At 43.6% G+C, this 12,889-nt stretch overlaps 1 protein-coding gene across 19 annotated transcripts in view; it reads right to left on the bottom strand.

Moving 5' to 3' along the window:
- DAB1 (DAB adaptor protein 1) overlaps positions 1 to 12,889 on the bottom strand; it is a 697,001-nt gene that overhangs the window by 212,442 nt on the left and 471,670 nt on the right. The gene's annotated exons all lie outside the window — the stretch shown is intronic.

Genomic DNA, 12,889 nt, shown 5'->3' with positions numbered 1-12,889 from the left:
AGCCACTCTAGTGCGTTGTGACCTCTCAACGGCCAGCGCTGGAGCCTGACGGTGCATGCCTCATGTCATAAATATAAAGGGAAGGGTAATCACCTTTAAAATCCCTCCTGGCCAGAGGAAAAATCCTTTCACCTGTAAAGGGTTAAGAAGCTAAAGGTAACCTCGCTGGCACCTGACCAAAATGACCAATGAGGAGACAAGATACTTTCAAAAGCTGGGAGGAGGGAGAAAAACAAAGGGTCTGGGTCTGTCTGTGTGATGTTTTTGCCGGGGACAGAACAGGAATGGAGTCTTAGAATTTAGTAAGTAATCTAGCTAGGTATGTGTTAGATTATGATTTCTTTAAATGGCTGAGAAAATAGCTGTGCTGAATAGAATGAATATTCCTGTCTGTGTGTCTTTTTTGTAATTTAAGGTTTTGCCTAGAGCGATTCTCTGTGTTTAGAATCTAATTACCCTGTAAGGTATTTACCATCCTGATTTTACAGAGGTGATTCTTTTTACTGTTTCTTCTATTAAAATGTTTCTTTCCAAGAACTGATTGCTTTTTTCATTGTTCTAAGATCCAAGGGTTTGGGTCTGTGGTCACTTATGCAACCTGGTGAGGATTTTTATCAAACCTGCCCCAGGAAAGGGGGTGTAAGATTTGGGAGGATTTTGGGGGGAAAGACGTTTCCAAACGGACTCGTTCCCAGTAACTGGTGTTAGACATTTGGTGGTGGCAGCAGAAGTCCAAGGCCAAAAGGTAAAATAGTTTGCACCTTGGGGAAGTTTTAACCTAAGCTGGTAAAAGTAACCTTAGGGGGGTTTTCATGCAGGTCCCCACGTCTGTACCCTAGAGTTCAGAGTGGGGAAGGAACCTTGACACCTCATCCTCAGCCACGCGTGCTTCCGGCGCTCTAGTGTGGAACAGTCAGTAGTGTCCCTGAGCCCCACATGCCTACTGCGGTGTTCGGGCTGCAAGGATTGCCGTGTGGAAAACTGCTCTTGGACTTAATTTGCAACCTCGGCCATCACACTAAAAAAGTGGGTGAGTTGAACATTTTATATTTATCTCTCTTACAAAAAAAACTAAATTAAGCTGCTTTTTACTTGTGTGTTGCCCATGACTGATTTTTAATGTGGGTCCATGGCCCATGATAGAAAAAAAGGTTCCTCATCCCTGATCTAAATCATCACCATATTGCGGGGTAATTACATGATTTGTCTCTCAAACCACAGTCAAAGCAATTGTTTCTCCATATATTTAGCTTCCCTCTCCACAAACGCATAATTCAGCCCCCTTCCTGTCTCTGCTTTCTATAGACCTTGCTACCTATCTGGAGTGCGCTCTCTTTATCTGTTGTCCACTAATTCGGTTTTATACAGCGTAGGTTTTTAGTAGCAATTTCGTACCCTTACACTCTCTCTTGTAACCAGAGCAATCATTACGCGTTGGCACTTTGAGGCTGATGGGTCTATCCAAGCCAGAACTCCTTGAGCTAACTGTGTACAACTGAACATTCTCCCAGCATTGACAGTCCTCATTCGAGCCAAGTGTGAAAGGTTTTAAATTAGCTTTCACAGTTTGATTCACAGACAGTAAATGTAAAATGGCACAGGATTAATTTTTCCAACCACACAGTGCTACAACATAGCCCAAAGGCTATTTTAGTTCATTTGCTTTAACTGTTAGGGAAGATTCACAATACACGGAATGCTCCAACAGAGACAGAAGCTCTAAAGGAGATTCAGAGCCTAATATTACCCCCATTAATTAAACCACTGTATGTTTGTCACTTGCTGTTAAAGTGGAAGTCACATCTAGGCCACTTCAGACAAGCCATCTCGTTTAGCATTTATGCTTCTTAGAATGTCATTATATTAATAAAGTATCTCACAGAATTATAATTAGAAGCTTGTGGGCATTTTTATTACAAACCACGTTTTTAGGGGGTTATAAAATCTGTTAACACCGGCTTTGAGCTGTAAAATGCTCCACAAGGTCTGAGCCCTGTAAGGATTATTATGTTTTTCCTAAATTACATACCGAGCTTGGCTTAATCGCAACCTATAATCTGATGGGCAGACACACAGACAGACAGACCCAGGGCCTACCTTAGGGGTGGGCCAGCCAGGTGATCGCCCAGGGCACTTGCGGTCAAGTGGGTGCCATGCAGCGGTGTAGTGTCAGAAATGGCTCTTGGCTGACAGGGAAGCGCTGTGGGGCGTCAGAGGGGGGAACGGGACACCCAGATTTCTCCCTGCTTCCTCCCGGAAGAGGAACATGGGGGGGGGGGGCTTGAGCAGCGATGCACAGATACTGCTCGCCCACCCCAAAGTTCCTTTGAAAGCCCCCAGAGGGCTGTGGGGGGGTAGGTGTGGGGGTGGGGAGCAAAGAACTCCAGGTCACTTTCCCCAGCTGTGCTGTGCGGCGACCAGAGCATCAGGAGCTGCTGCTCTCCCCTTAACACAGCCCAGGTGGGGAAAGTGCCCTGATGTCACTCCTCGCTCCCCCTGCTCACAGACCCCTAGGGGTGCACAAAGGTGGAGCAGTGTTCAAAGGGGGCAACAAGCAGCAATGCCAACAGCTCCGTGCATCCAGGTCAGTTTCCCCGTGTGGGCGCAGAAGGGGGTACAGTGGTTAGGGATGAAAGGGGGGAGTGCAGGGGCTAGAGAGGAGGAGGGGATTGCAGGGGTTAGGGGCAAAGCAGGGGTGGGGAGACTGGGAAGCCCACGAGTGACAGGGGCAGTGGGGGGGACACTCACTGGGGCCAGAGGAACCAAAACACAAGTTCATCCAGGGCATTAATTTTCCCTAAGGCCAGCCCTGGACAGACCTAATAAGACAGTTGACAAGATATAAATTAAAAAGAAAGCTCAGACACTGTACTAAATGTGTGTATGTACATCGTATATACTCGTTCATTAGCCCGTTCGTGTATAAGATGAGCCCCAAAGATGGATAGGTAAAAACAGTAAATAAACTGTATGACCCTTTCATAAGCCAACCCTATATTTCAGGGGTTGGCAAAATTTGGCTCCCTGCCCATCAGGGTAAGCCGCTGGCGGATCAGGACGTTTTGTTCACCTGGAGCGTTCAGAGGCACGGAGCCGCTCAGCTCTCAGTGGCCACGGTTTGCCAATCCCAGCCAGTTGGAGCTGCAGGAAGTGGCGCTGCTTCTCATCATCAGTCTCTGTTGTGTCGTCACCAAATGTGGCATAATCTTCTGACCCATCGAGTGCATTGCTGATACAGCATTTCCTAAATTATTTTTCTATCATTTCAGAGGGAATGGACACCCACATGTCCTTGATCCACTGGGCAACCAGACTGATTTTGGGCTTCATAAGATTCCCCCCTTTTGTCAACTTCGCCATGTCTGAGTACATCCATTCAGACCACATTTTGTGTAGCCTGCCTTTAAAGGGTTTGTTCAGGCAGCCAAAGTAATTTTCATATTTTTGGCCACATTTTTCACCTCATCCATCTTGTGTGCCCTGAACATGTCCCAAACGAGCACAGCAGGTTTCTTGAAAAGTGCTCATGGTCTCTTATTCCACACTTTTTCCAGCCACTCAATAGTCCCACTTTCATCCATCCACCCATCCCTTTTCAAGTGCATGTACAATGACACCAGCAGGAAATTTCGTGTTTTTAGGCAAGGTGTTTCTTTTAAAAATAACAACAGGCGGGAGCTTTAATCCATTTGCCAAACACGATAAAACCACAGCAAAATGGATTTTTTCATGGCCAGTGGTTTTAATTAAAACTGTTTTTTCCCCAACACCAGTTACCGTTCTGTTGCTCGGAGATCGAATGTCATCGGTGTTTCGTCCATATTTCCTATTTGTGACAGTTCAAATGCATATTCCTTTCGATATTTTATAATAAACCTTTGGAAAGATTCGATTTTTTCTTCCAGATCTCTCGGCAGCTTTTGCACTATCTTTGTTCGCTGACGAAGACAGAGACTATGACGGTTCATGAAGTGAGTACACCAACCTGCTGATGTGACAAACATTGATGGCTTTACTGAGTTGTATTTGTCATCTTTCGACATTTGCAGAGCATGCAGACGAATTCCTGTTCTAGTGACAATGTACCCATTTTGTTGACATTCAACAACCCAATTATTGAGATCTTTTCTCCAGCTCAGGAAATGAAGTGCACCTCGTTGGACATTTTTTCTGGTTTCTTGGCATGTCTTTTAGTGTTGTTTTATTTTTTCGCCATTCTCTTACTTGCTTCTCATTGATACAGAATTCACAAGCAGTTGCGCAATTCTTGTTTGCTTCTGGACATTCAACAACTAAGTATGAACGCTGCATGATAAGCTGACCTTTTTCCTTTGATTTCACCAGTCTTCATTTTAACTACTACTATGAAAATAGATTATTATTATTGTAGTTATAGATTTTGTAGGACTTTATATAGGAATGTCAGCTGCTTTATCACTGTCAAATTATTATTGTTCTTCGTTTACTTCAAAGCAGCCCTGTAGATTGGCATGTCTGTGGGGATAACAGGCTATTTCAATTTTATTAGAGATTTCCATGGATTCTGCACGTTACATTTTCATATTGGCTTGAGACTTACGAGGTCCATTGGTAGAAATGCATGAAGAGATCAAATTACACAGTAGCGGACTGACACCATTGCTATAGTACTATCGTTCATTGTGTTTTTCTGATTGGCTTGGAAGGCAGAGCATTTTGTGAAATGCATGGGTCAAATGTTATGAGGATCTGCAGCACTGCTCTTTTAGTATTCCTTTCAAGCCAACCTAGTCCACTAAACAAAGTCTTTGCAACTTTAAAAGGCTGCAGTATTGACATCAATAAATGGGTCGGCAAAATTTAGCTCCCAGCCTGTCAGGGTAAGCCACTGGCGGGACGCGACGTTTTGTTTACCTGGAGCGTCTGCAGGCATGGAGCCCTTCAGCTCCCTGTGGCCGCAGTTCGCCGTTCCCAGCCAATGGGAGAGCCACTTCCCGCAGCTCCCATTGGCTGGCAACAGCAAACAGGGAACTGAGGGGCTCCATGCCTGCAGACGCTTCAGGAAAACAAAATGACAATGTATTAGATATTCAATTCAATGATTTCATAGAGTTTAAAATCATCAAATTTTGGTATAGACCCATTTATAAGCCAACCCCCACTCTTTGATGCGTTACTTTTTTACCAAAAATATTTGGCTTATGAACGAATATATACGGTATACATATTTTTACCCCCGTTAAGCAGCAGTGAGAAAGCACTGAAATTTAGAGCTATATGGTTGAATGACCTTTTCCAAAAGTTGCCTCTAAATACATGGCCAAACTTCTAGGTATGCAAAATTTTACAACAGAATTTCTACACACATAAACTGCCATTTATACACATTCAAATAGGATACTTAAGGGCCTCCCATACCTGATTTGCACACACACAAATCAGTTTGTACACAATCAAAAACACTGTTGTGAAAAAACAGTGTGTGCCAAACTTTGGGTGCATAAAATTATATTTGCAATTTCAGAAATAAAAGCTCCATTGAGAATTTGACTGATTCTGCCTACGTAAATGTTGGAGTGCCAAATGAACCTTAAGCCCTGATCCCGAAACATGGTCCGTGTGGAGCAGATTGCACAATCGTAGTTTTATGTACCATGTATGCTATAATAAGTAGGGCCCATGGGCTGGATCAAGTTCAGCATTTCCAGCCTCCACTATGCTTTTATGGTCTAACATCAGACTTCCATTACAGCTCTGATTCTCTGTCACTGAGATCAATGGAATTGTTGACATCTACTTTAAAAGGAGCAAGATAATGCCCCTGCTTGAGCACAGCTTTGCGTGCTTCATACTAAAAAAAAAAAAAAATCACTGAGGGCCCAATCCTAGGCCAAATGACTTCAGCGGGAGCCTTTCGATTGACTAAAGTGGGCTTTGAATCTGGGCCCCGAAGCAAAAGCTCCCTTTAATCAGAATTATTTTTCAATAGTGACAACATGCATCACAGATGGGAATAAACTTCTCTTGTGTAAACAGTATTTATAGTAAAATGTTCAATGTGAATTTATAAAGTTGTTAATTATTTCACATGTACAGATGGACTCAAGCAGCAAGATTCAGATTTCACACACCTTGGGCAGGGAGGTGTCAGATCTAGCACATTATAAAAAGAAATCTGAATTTTGCACATGGACCTATATTCAGAGCTTGGGACATTCCTATCTAGATTTATCACTCAGGTACTTCTCTAATATAGGTAGTTCTGATTAGATTCAAGTATTACCCTAGGTTTACAAAGATCTTCTGCCTTGTGCTGCAAATTACAGGTTTGCTTTATGTAGATCATAAATAATCACTTACAACTGATTTTTCAAAACAATCCCTTTTACATTTGCTTAGGAACCCTGTTCATTAGAAAACTGCATTTAGGTTCTCACTATTTACATTTTTTTAATATATTAGAAAATAAATATCCACATGCAATATTCAGTGCTATATATTTATATAATGCATGAAACTTTATCACGTTTTCCAAACATGAGCTCAATCTTGCGACTGCCTTTGTCCAGGCAGACCCTTACGTTGTGAAAGGCGACAGCGTACTCAACGGCAGTGCAGGCCTGCCAATGAAGAGACGAATTGCAGGATCAGAGCCTGACTGTGTATTGTAGCTAGAATACTGTATAGAAACTATGCTAACTAGAACGTAACAGTTTCATTAAATATTTAAGGTATAGCAACTACCTTTTTTTTAAAAAAAGTTTTTAAAAGCCCAGTTTCTGACAGAGAGAATGTTCTTAAATCCTATTAACACAATTTTAATTCTCTGATCCCTTGCTGACATTTACATAGATATTTTCAGTAAGATTAAACTAACAATGACACTTATCCTGCAAGCTGCTCCAAATGGGCACACCTGTGCAACCCTCATTGACTTAGATGAGCTGGAACAGGGAACTAGCCATCAGAATTCATCACATGTTTGGAGCCTGCCTATTACATGGGAATAGGGCTTAAATTCTCAGAGATTATTTCCTGGAGACCCCCCATCCCACATCCCGCATTTGGGGTTGCAGGCTTCAGCTATGGGGCAGCGGATCTCAGGGCTCAAGTCCCATGGGGGGAGGCACTGGGACTTGGAGCTTTAGTCCCGTGGGGGAGGCGTGGGCTGCTCCGCTCCAGTGGGCTCCAGCTCAATTGAAGTCCTGCATGGGAACAGAGAAACTGACTATACACCAAGTGCTGTTAAAAGCAGAACTGAGAAAATAATGGTTTGTTGTTGTTTTGCTTATGGTTTTTTAGTTATTGTTATCTTAGGTTTAACTCCTAACTACAAGAGGTATAAAAATTTCAGACAAATGTGATTTTTGAAGCCCTGTGCCTTTATATATTTTTCAGCCCACGTATTTTTTGCCTTGTCACTTTAGTGATAAATACATTTCAAAATGCAGATTCCTCTCAAAATTATCTTGCAAAACTGGAAAGAATTTATCAGTTTAGCTGTTAGGATACACACAGAATACTTGACAGTTAAGCTTGGATGTATTACTGCAAAACGTGTGTAATTTACATAAATATTCAAAGAAATGGTCATGTCTTTTTGGTCACTGTACACTCACTCTGTTGCTAACAGACGTTAGAATCACCAAACAACTCTTCACATGAGATGTGTCATATGTACATGAATATTTATACTTATGTGCTCAGCTGTTATGAAGCTTTGAATTCCGTCCCACTGTTTGTCAATACTGTAATGTAACTCATCTGTCTATATAATGAAAGTGTATGTATGTCCTTTTATTTTTTTTAAAATCAACCTAGAAATAGCATAATAAAATATAAGAACATTTTAAAAACTACAGATTTTCAACAGGACTGAATGGCCAGTGGATAGGTAATGGGATACCAACCCTTTCACCTACAGGTTAACAGTTTAATTCCCCCAAGTTCAGCAGTGACTGGAAGTTGTTACCCCCGACAGCTGCTTAATGCCTGAAATGAGTTTGTGGTCTCACTCCTGTTTCTAATTAATTAGTGTCCACATCAGCAAATTAACTGGCAATTTTAGAAGAGAGGACAATGTATTGAATGGGCATGGAAAGAAGTTACTCACCTCAAGCAGTTATGATAGTGCTTGGACATGCGTGTCCCTATGGGTGCTCAGCTGTAGGTGACTCCTATATTGTAGGGCTGCGGCTTTGGAGTCGAATCACTTACAAATGACAGTGCTATGGAGCCAAAGATGGCATCAGCGGTGGAGTCCCCAGTAATTGCATAATGTTCTACGAAGGCATGGACTAATGCCTAGGTCACCACTCTACAGATTTCTGAGATAGGGACATTCTTGAGGAAGGCAACAGAAGAGGAGACCACTCTTTTGGAGAGAGTGCAATCACCAGCTGGAGGTGTCATGCTGCAAACCTCATAACATTTTTTAAAATGGTTCGAGACCCATTTGGAGAGTCTCTGTGCTGATATTGCTGAGCCCCTGGATCTCTTCACAATAGAAAGGAAAAGCTTAGATGACTTCCTAATAGCCTTTGTCCTATCTAGGTAAAAGGCCAGGGCTCTCTTAATGGCTAGTGTGTGAAGTATGGTCTCCCTGTTATCATGGTGAGGCTTGGGATAAAAGGTCAGGAGGTGAATCAGTTGGTTTATATGAAAAGGAGAGGTAACCTTGGGGATGAACTTCAGGTGCGGTCTGAGTGTGACCTTGTCCCGAAAGAATAGAGAGGATGTGCCATCAGTACGGCTATTTCCCCTATTCTCCTCAGCGAGGTGACTGCCACCAGGAACGGCATTTTCATCAACAAGTGTGTGAGCGAACAAGTAGCCATGGGTTCAAAGGGAGGGTCTAGTCAGGCTTTTCAACACTAGGCTCAAGTGCCATGTACAGCAGGGATGTCGGGGTTGGGGGGGAAAAGGTTTACTATATCCCTGAGGAATCCTTTTGTAGTTGGGTGTGAGAGCACTGAGTACCCCCTCTACTTATCAATCAAACCAAGCCTTTGATTCAGTGAAATCACCGTGTCCTCTATACTGTACTTTCTAAGATTGGATGTTCTGATAAATACATCAACGTCCTAAAATTGCTTCATGATAACATGAAAACAACTGTTCTGAGCAGCACTGGCTCCCAGAGCGAACCTTTCAAAGTACAAACAGGAGTCAAACAGGGCTGTATCACGCTCCAACCATGTCTGCGGTTTTTATTACCGTCATTCTTTACCTAATTGCTGGGAAGTTTACAGCTGGTGTTGAAATCATTTACAGAATGGACGGAAAGCTGTTCAGGCTCTCCTGAATGCCAAGAGTAAGATCTCACAATATCTATTGTGGAACTTCAGTTTGCTGATGACAACGCAATCTTTGCCCACTCTGAGAAAGATCTTCAAACTATTTTGGATGTGTTTGCCAATGCTTACACATGTCTTGGTTTCACTCTTAATATCAAGAAGACTAAAGTGCTCGATCAGCCCTCTCCAAATGAGGTCTCTACATGCCCCATCTATCAAAAATACATGGAGTGGCACTGGAGAATGTTGATCATTTCCTCTACCTTGGAAGTCATCTTTCATCCAAGGTAGATATTGATTCAGAAATTCAACATCGCCTGAGCTGTGCCAGTGTAGCTTTTTCTCGTTTATGGCACAGGGTTTTTGAAGATCACGACATTCGAACAGACACCAAGCTTCTTATTTATCAAGCCATTATTCTCCCAACACTGTTGTAATGAGTCTGAAACTTGGACAACCTATAGACACCACTTGAAAGTCCTTGAGAGGTACCATCAATGCTGCCTTCGTAAGATTCTGAAGATGCAACAGGAAGACAGGCACACCAATATTAGTGTTCTGGAAGAGGCAAAGACCACCAGTATTGAGGCAATGATCATCCGTCACCTCCCAAAACAGGTTCTGTTCGCTCAGCTGAAGGAAGGGCACCGTAACATGGGTGGACAACAGAAGCACTATAAGGACTTGCTGAAGGACAACCTAAAAAAGTGTAATATTGACACTGACACTTGCCCAGGATCACTTAAAATGGAGTGAAGTCCTACGTGATGGTCCCCTGCATTTTGAACTTGCTCGCCGACAAGCTGAAGAGGACAAGAGGTGCAGGACAAAGGAGAGACTGGCTTCCAGTCATGATCAACAGTCTCCTGCTGAGCCTTAAAACATCTGCCCTCATTGTAATAGAACTTGTGGTTAAAGGATTGGCTTTATTAGCCACCTGAGGACCCACAACTCCCATGGAATATGATCATACTGGGTAACAAGTGATCGCCCATCATCATGACTTATCAGTGGAAGGCTGCTATAGCAGCTAGGTGAACTCTTAGTGAGCTGAGAGATAGTCCTGATCTTTTGGGAGTCAGTACATAGTGTAGGACCCTTAGGAAAATAGCAGATGTCAGGGAAATTTGTTGGGAATTGCACCAAATCCGAAACCTGGGCCACTTTTGCAGGTATGTGAGACATGTAATGGATTTTCTACTGGGCCGTAACACTGCCTGACCTCCTCCAAGCAGGAGCTTGCTATCCACTGGAAATATGAAGGAGCTAAGCCTTGAGGTGGAGTATCCCCCAGGTTGGGATGGAGAAAGTTGGAAGGATATCGGCACCAGCTGTGACACATAAGGGAACCAGGTCTGTTTCGGCCAGGTGGGAGCAATCACTAGGACAAGCTTCTTTTCTTTTTATTTTTAAAAGGACTTTTGACAGAAGGGGAAACGGGGGAAAGGCACAGAGAAGGTCCTTGTGCTATGGAAGAAGAAGGGAGTCGCCCAGAGAGTGTTGTCCTATCCCTGTTCTGGAGCAATAGTGTGGACATTTCTTATTCAGGTAAGTGGAGAACAGGTCTTAGCTGGTGTCCCCCACCGCCTGAACCGGCTGTGAAGCACTGGTGGATTTATCTCCCATTTGTGGTTGTGAGGGAACTTGCGACTGAGACTACTGGGTTTTGGACTCCAGGAAGGTAGGCTGCTGATAGCATGATGGTGTGGTAAATGCACCAGTTCCATAATTTTAATGCTTCTGCAGAAAGGGAGGTAAACCTGGCTCCTTCCTTGTGTGTGTATTCCCTTGATCAGTGGAAGGAAATGGGTACAGGCATTCCTGACCACCCCAAGTTCCAGGAGAATGATGTGGAGAGACATATCCATGGGTGTCCATTTGCTTTGTGTTTTAAGGACGTTTAGATGTGCATCCCATCCTATAAGGGATGCATCGGTGATGAGAAGTAACAACAGGGAAGTTTGAGAAAAAGGAATCCCATTTTTCCACCAGTCCAGGGAGTTTTTGACCTGGTGGGTAGCAACAGAGGTTTGTCTGATCTGTTTCTGTTTGGTCTGTAGAATGAGATTAACCATATCTGGAGACACCGCATGAGAAGTCTGGCATGAGGTAGCACTGCTGTGCCTGCCGCCTTATGCCCCAGGAGTTGGAGACAGTATCTGGCTGAAATTTGAGGACTTTTGTACGTTCTCTATGAGCATGGCCAAGATGAGGAACCTGTGTTGAGGCAGGAGCGCTTTGGCCTGTCTCGAGTTGAGGTTGGTCCCTATGAACTCTGGGCGCTGTATAAGGGTGAAGGTTGATTACTGGATGTTGATCTGTAGATCCAGTTCCGTGAACAAGTCTACTGCAGTTTTAGTAATCTGGCAGGCCTCACTGAAGGAGCGGGCTCTGAGGAGATAATCATCCAGGTAGGGGGAGATCATGACCCCTTGGGAGTGTAGGTGAGCAGCCACTTCTGAGAGGACCTTGGAGAATACTCTAGGAGCCGATGATTGTCCGAAGGGGAGTACTCTGTACTGGTAGTGGTCTTGTCCTAGGGTAAATCTGAGGAACTGTCTATGGGATGGTAGGATTGAAATATGGAAATAAGCATCCTGAAGGTCGAGGGCTGAAAACCAGTCCCCCTGTTCCAATGCTGGAATAATGGCCACTAGAGTGATCATCTTGAATTTCTGAACCTTGACAAACTTGTTGAGTACTCTGAGGTCTAGTATGGGTCTGAACCTCCCTTCTTCTTGGGTATCAGGAAATAGGTTAGAGAGAAAACCTTTGCCTTGTAGACGGTGAGGTACTGGTTCTATGGCTCTTACCTGGAGGAGGAGATCTATTTTTTGTCATCATAAACTCTTGTGAGAACAGTACCTGAAGAGAGACAGGGAAGGGTGTTGTGGAGGTGAGAGGGAGGTAAAGTAGGTGGAGTACCCATTGCAAATGATTTTCAGAACCCTTCAGTCTGATATTATATGTTCCCAGGTGCTGCAGAACAGGGCAAGCCGGTAACCAAATGGGTGGGACAGATTGGTCAGGTGTAGTGGTTGAGGGGAGTGGTCATTTCGACCAATAAGTCAAAATTAATGGTCTGAGGCTGATGGTTGCGAAGTGGAAAGCTGTGGGCCTGATGGTTTGCATGTGGAGAATCTGGATTTCCTTCTCTGAGGTTAGTAGAAGCGTTGAGTTGGGAATTGTGAAGTATGGGATTTAGATTGAAACTGCAGACTACATTTTCTCTTTTGTCCAGGAGTATAGATCCCTAATGAGTGGAGAGTGGCCCTGGAATCATTAAGGGTATGGAGGGACATGTCAATCTTTTCAGCAAATAACTTGGTGCCTTCCAAGGGAAGGTCTTCTACAGTCATTTGCACTTTCTTAGGGAAGCCAGATAGGTGTAACGATGCTGCTCACCACATAACCACTTCAGTGGAGATGGACCAGGCTGCTCTGCTGGGTGAATCAAGGGCTCATTGGAACATTGCGTTGGCTACTAGTTGTCCCTCTTGGACAATAGCTCAGAACTGGTCACAGTGTGACTCTGGGAGTTGTTCAATAAAACTGCTGCGCTTTGAATAATTGACACTCATATTTCACCTTTAATGCTTAATAATTTGAAATTC

Source organism: Caretta caretta, chromosome 8 (assembly GCF_965140235.1).
Source record: "Caretta caretta isolate rCarCar2 chromosome 8, rCarCar1.hap1, whole genome shotgun sequence".
NCBI lineage: Eukaryota > Metazoa > Chordata > Testudines > Cheloniidae > Caretta > Caretta caretta.
This window is presented reverse-complemented; position numbering and strand designations above follow the sequence as displayed.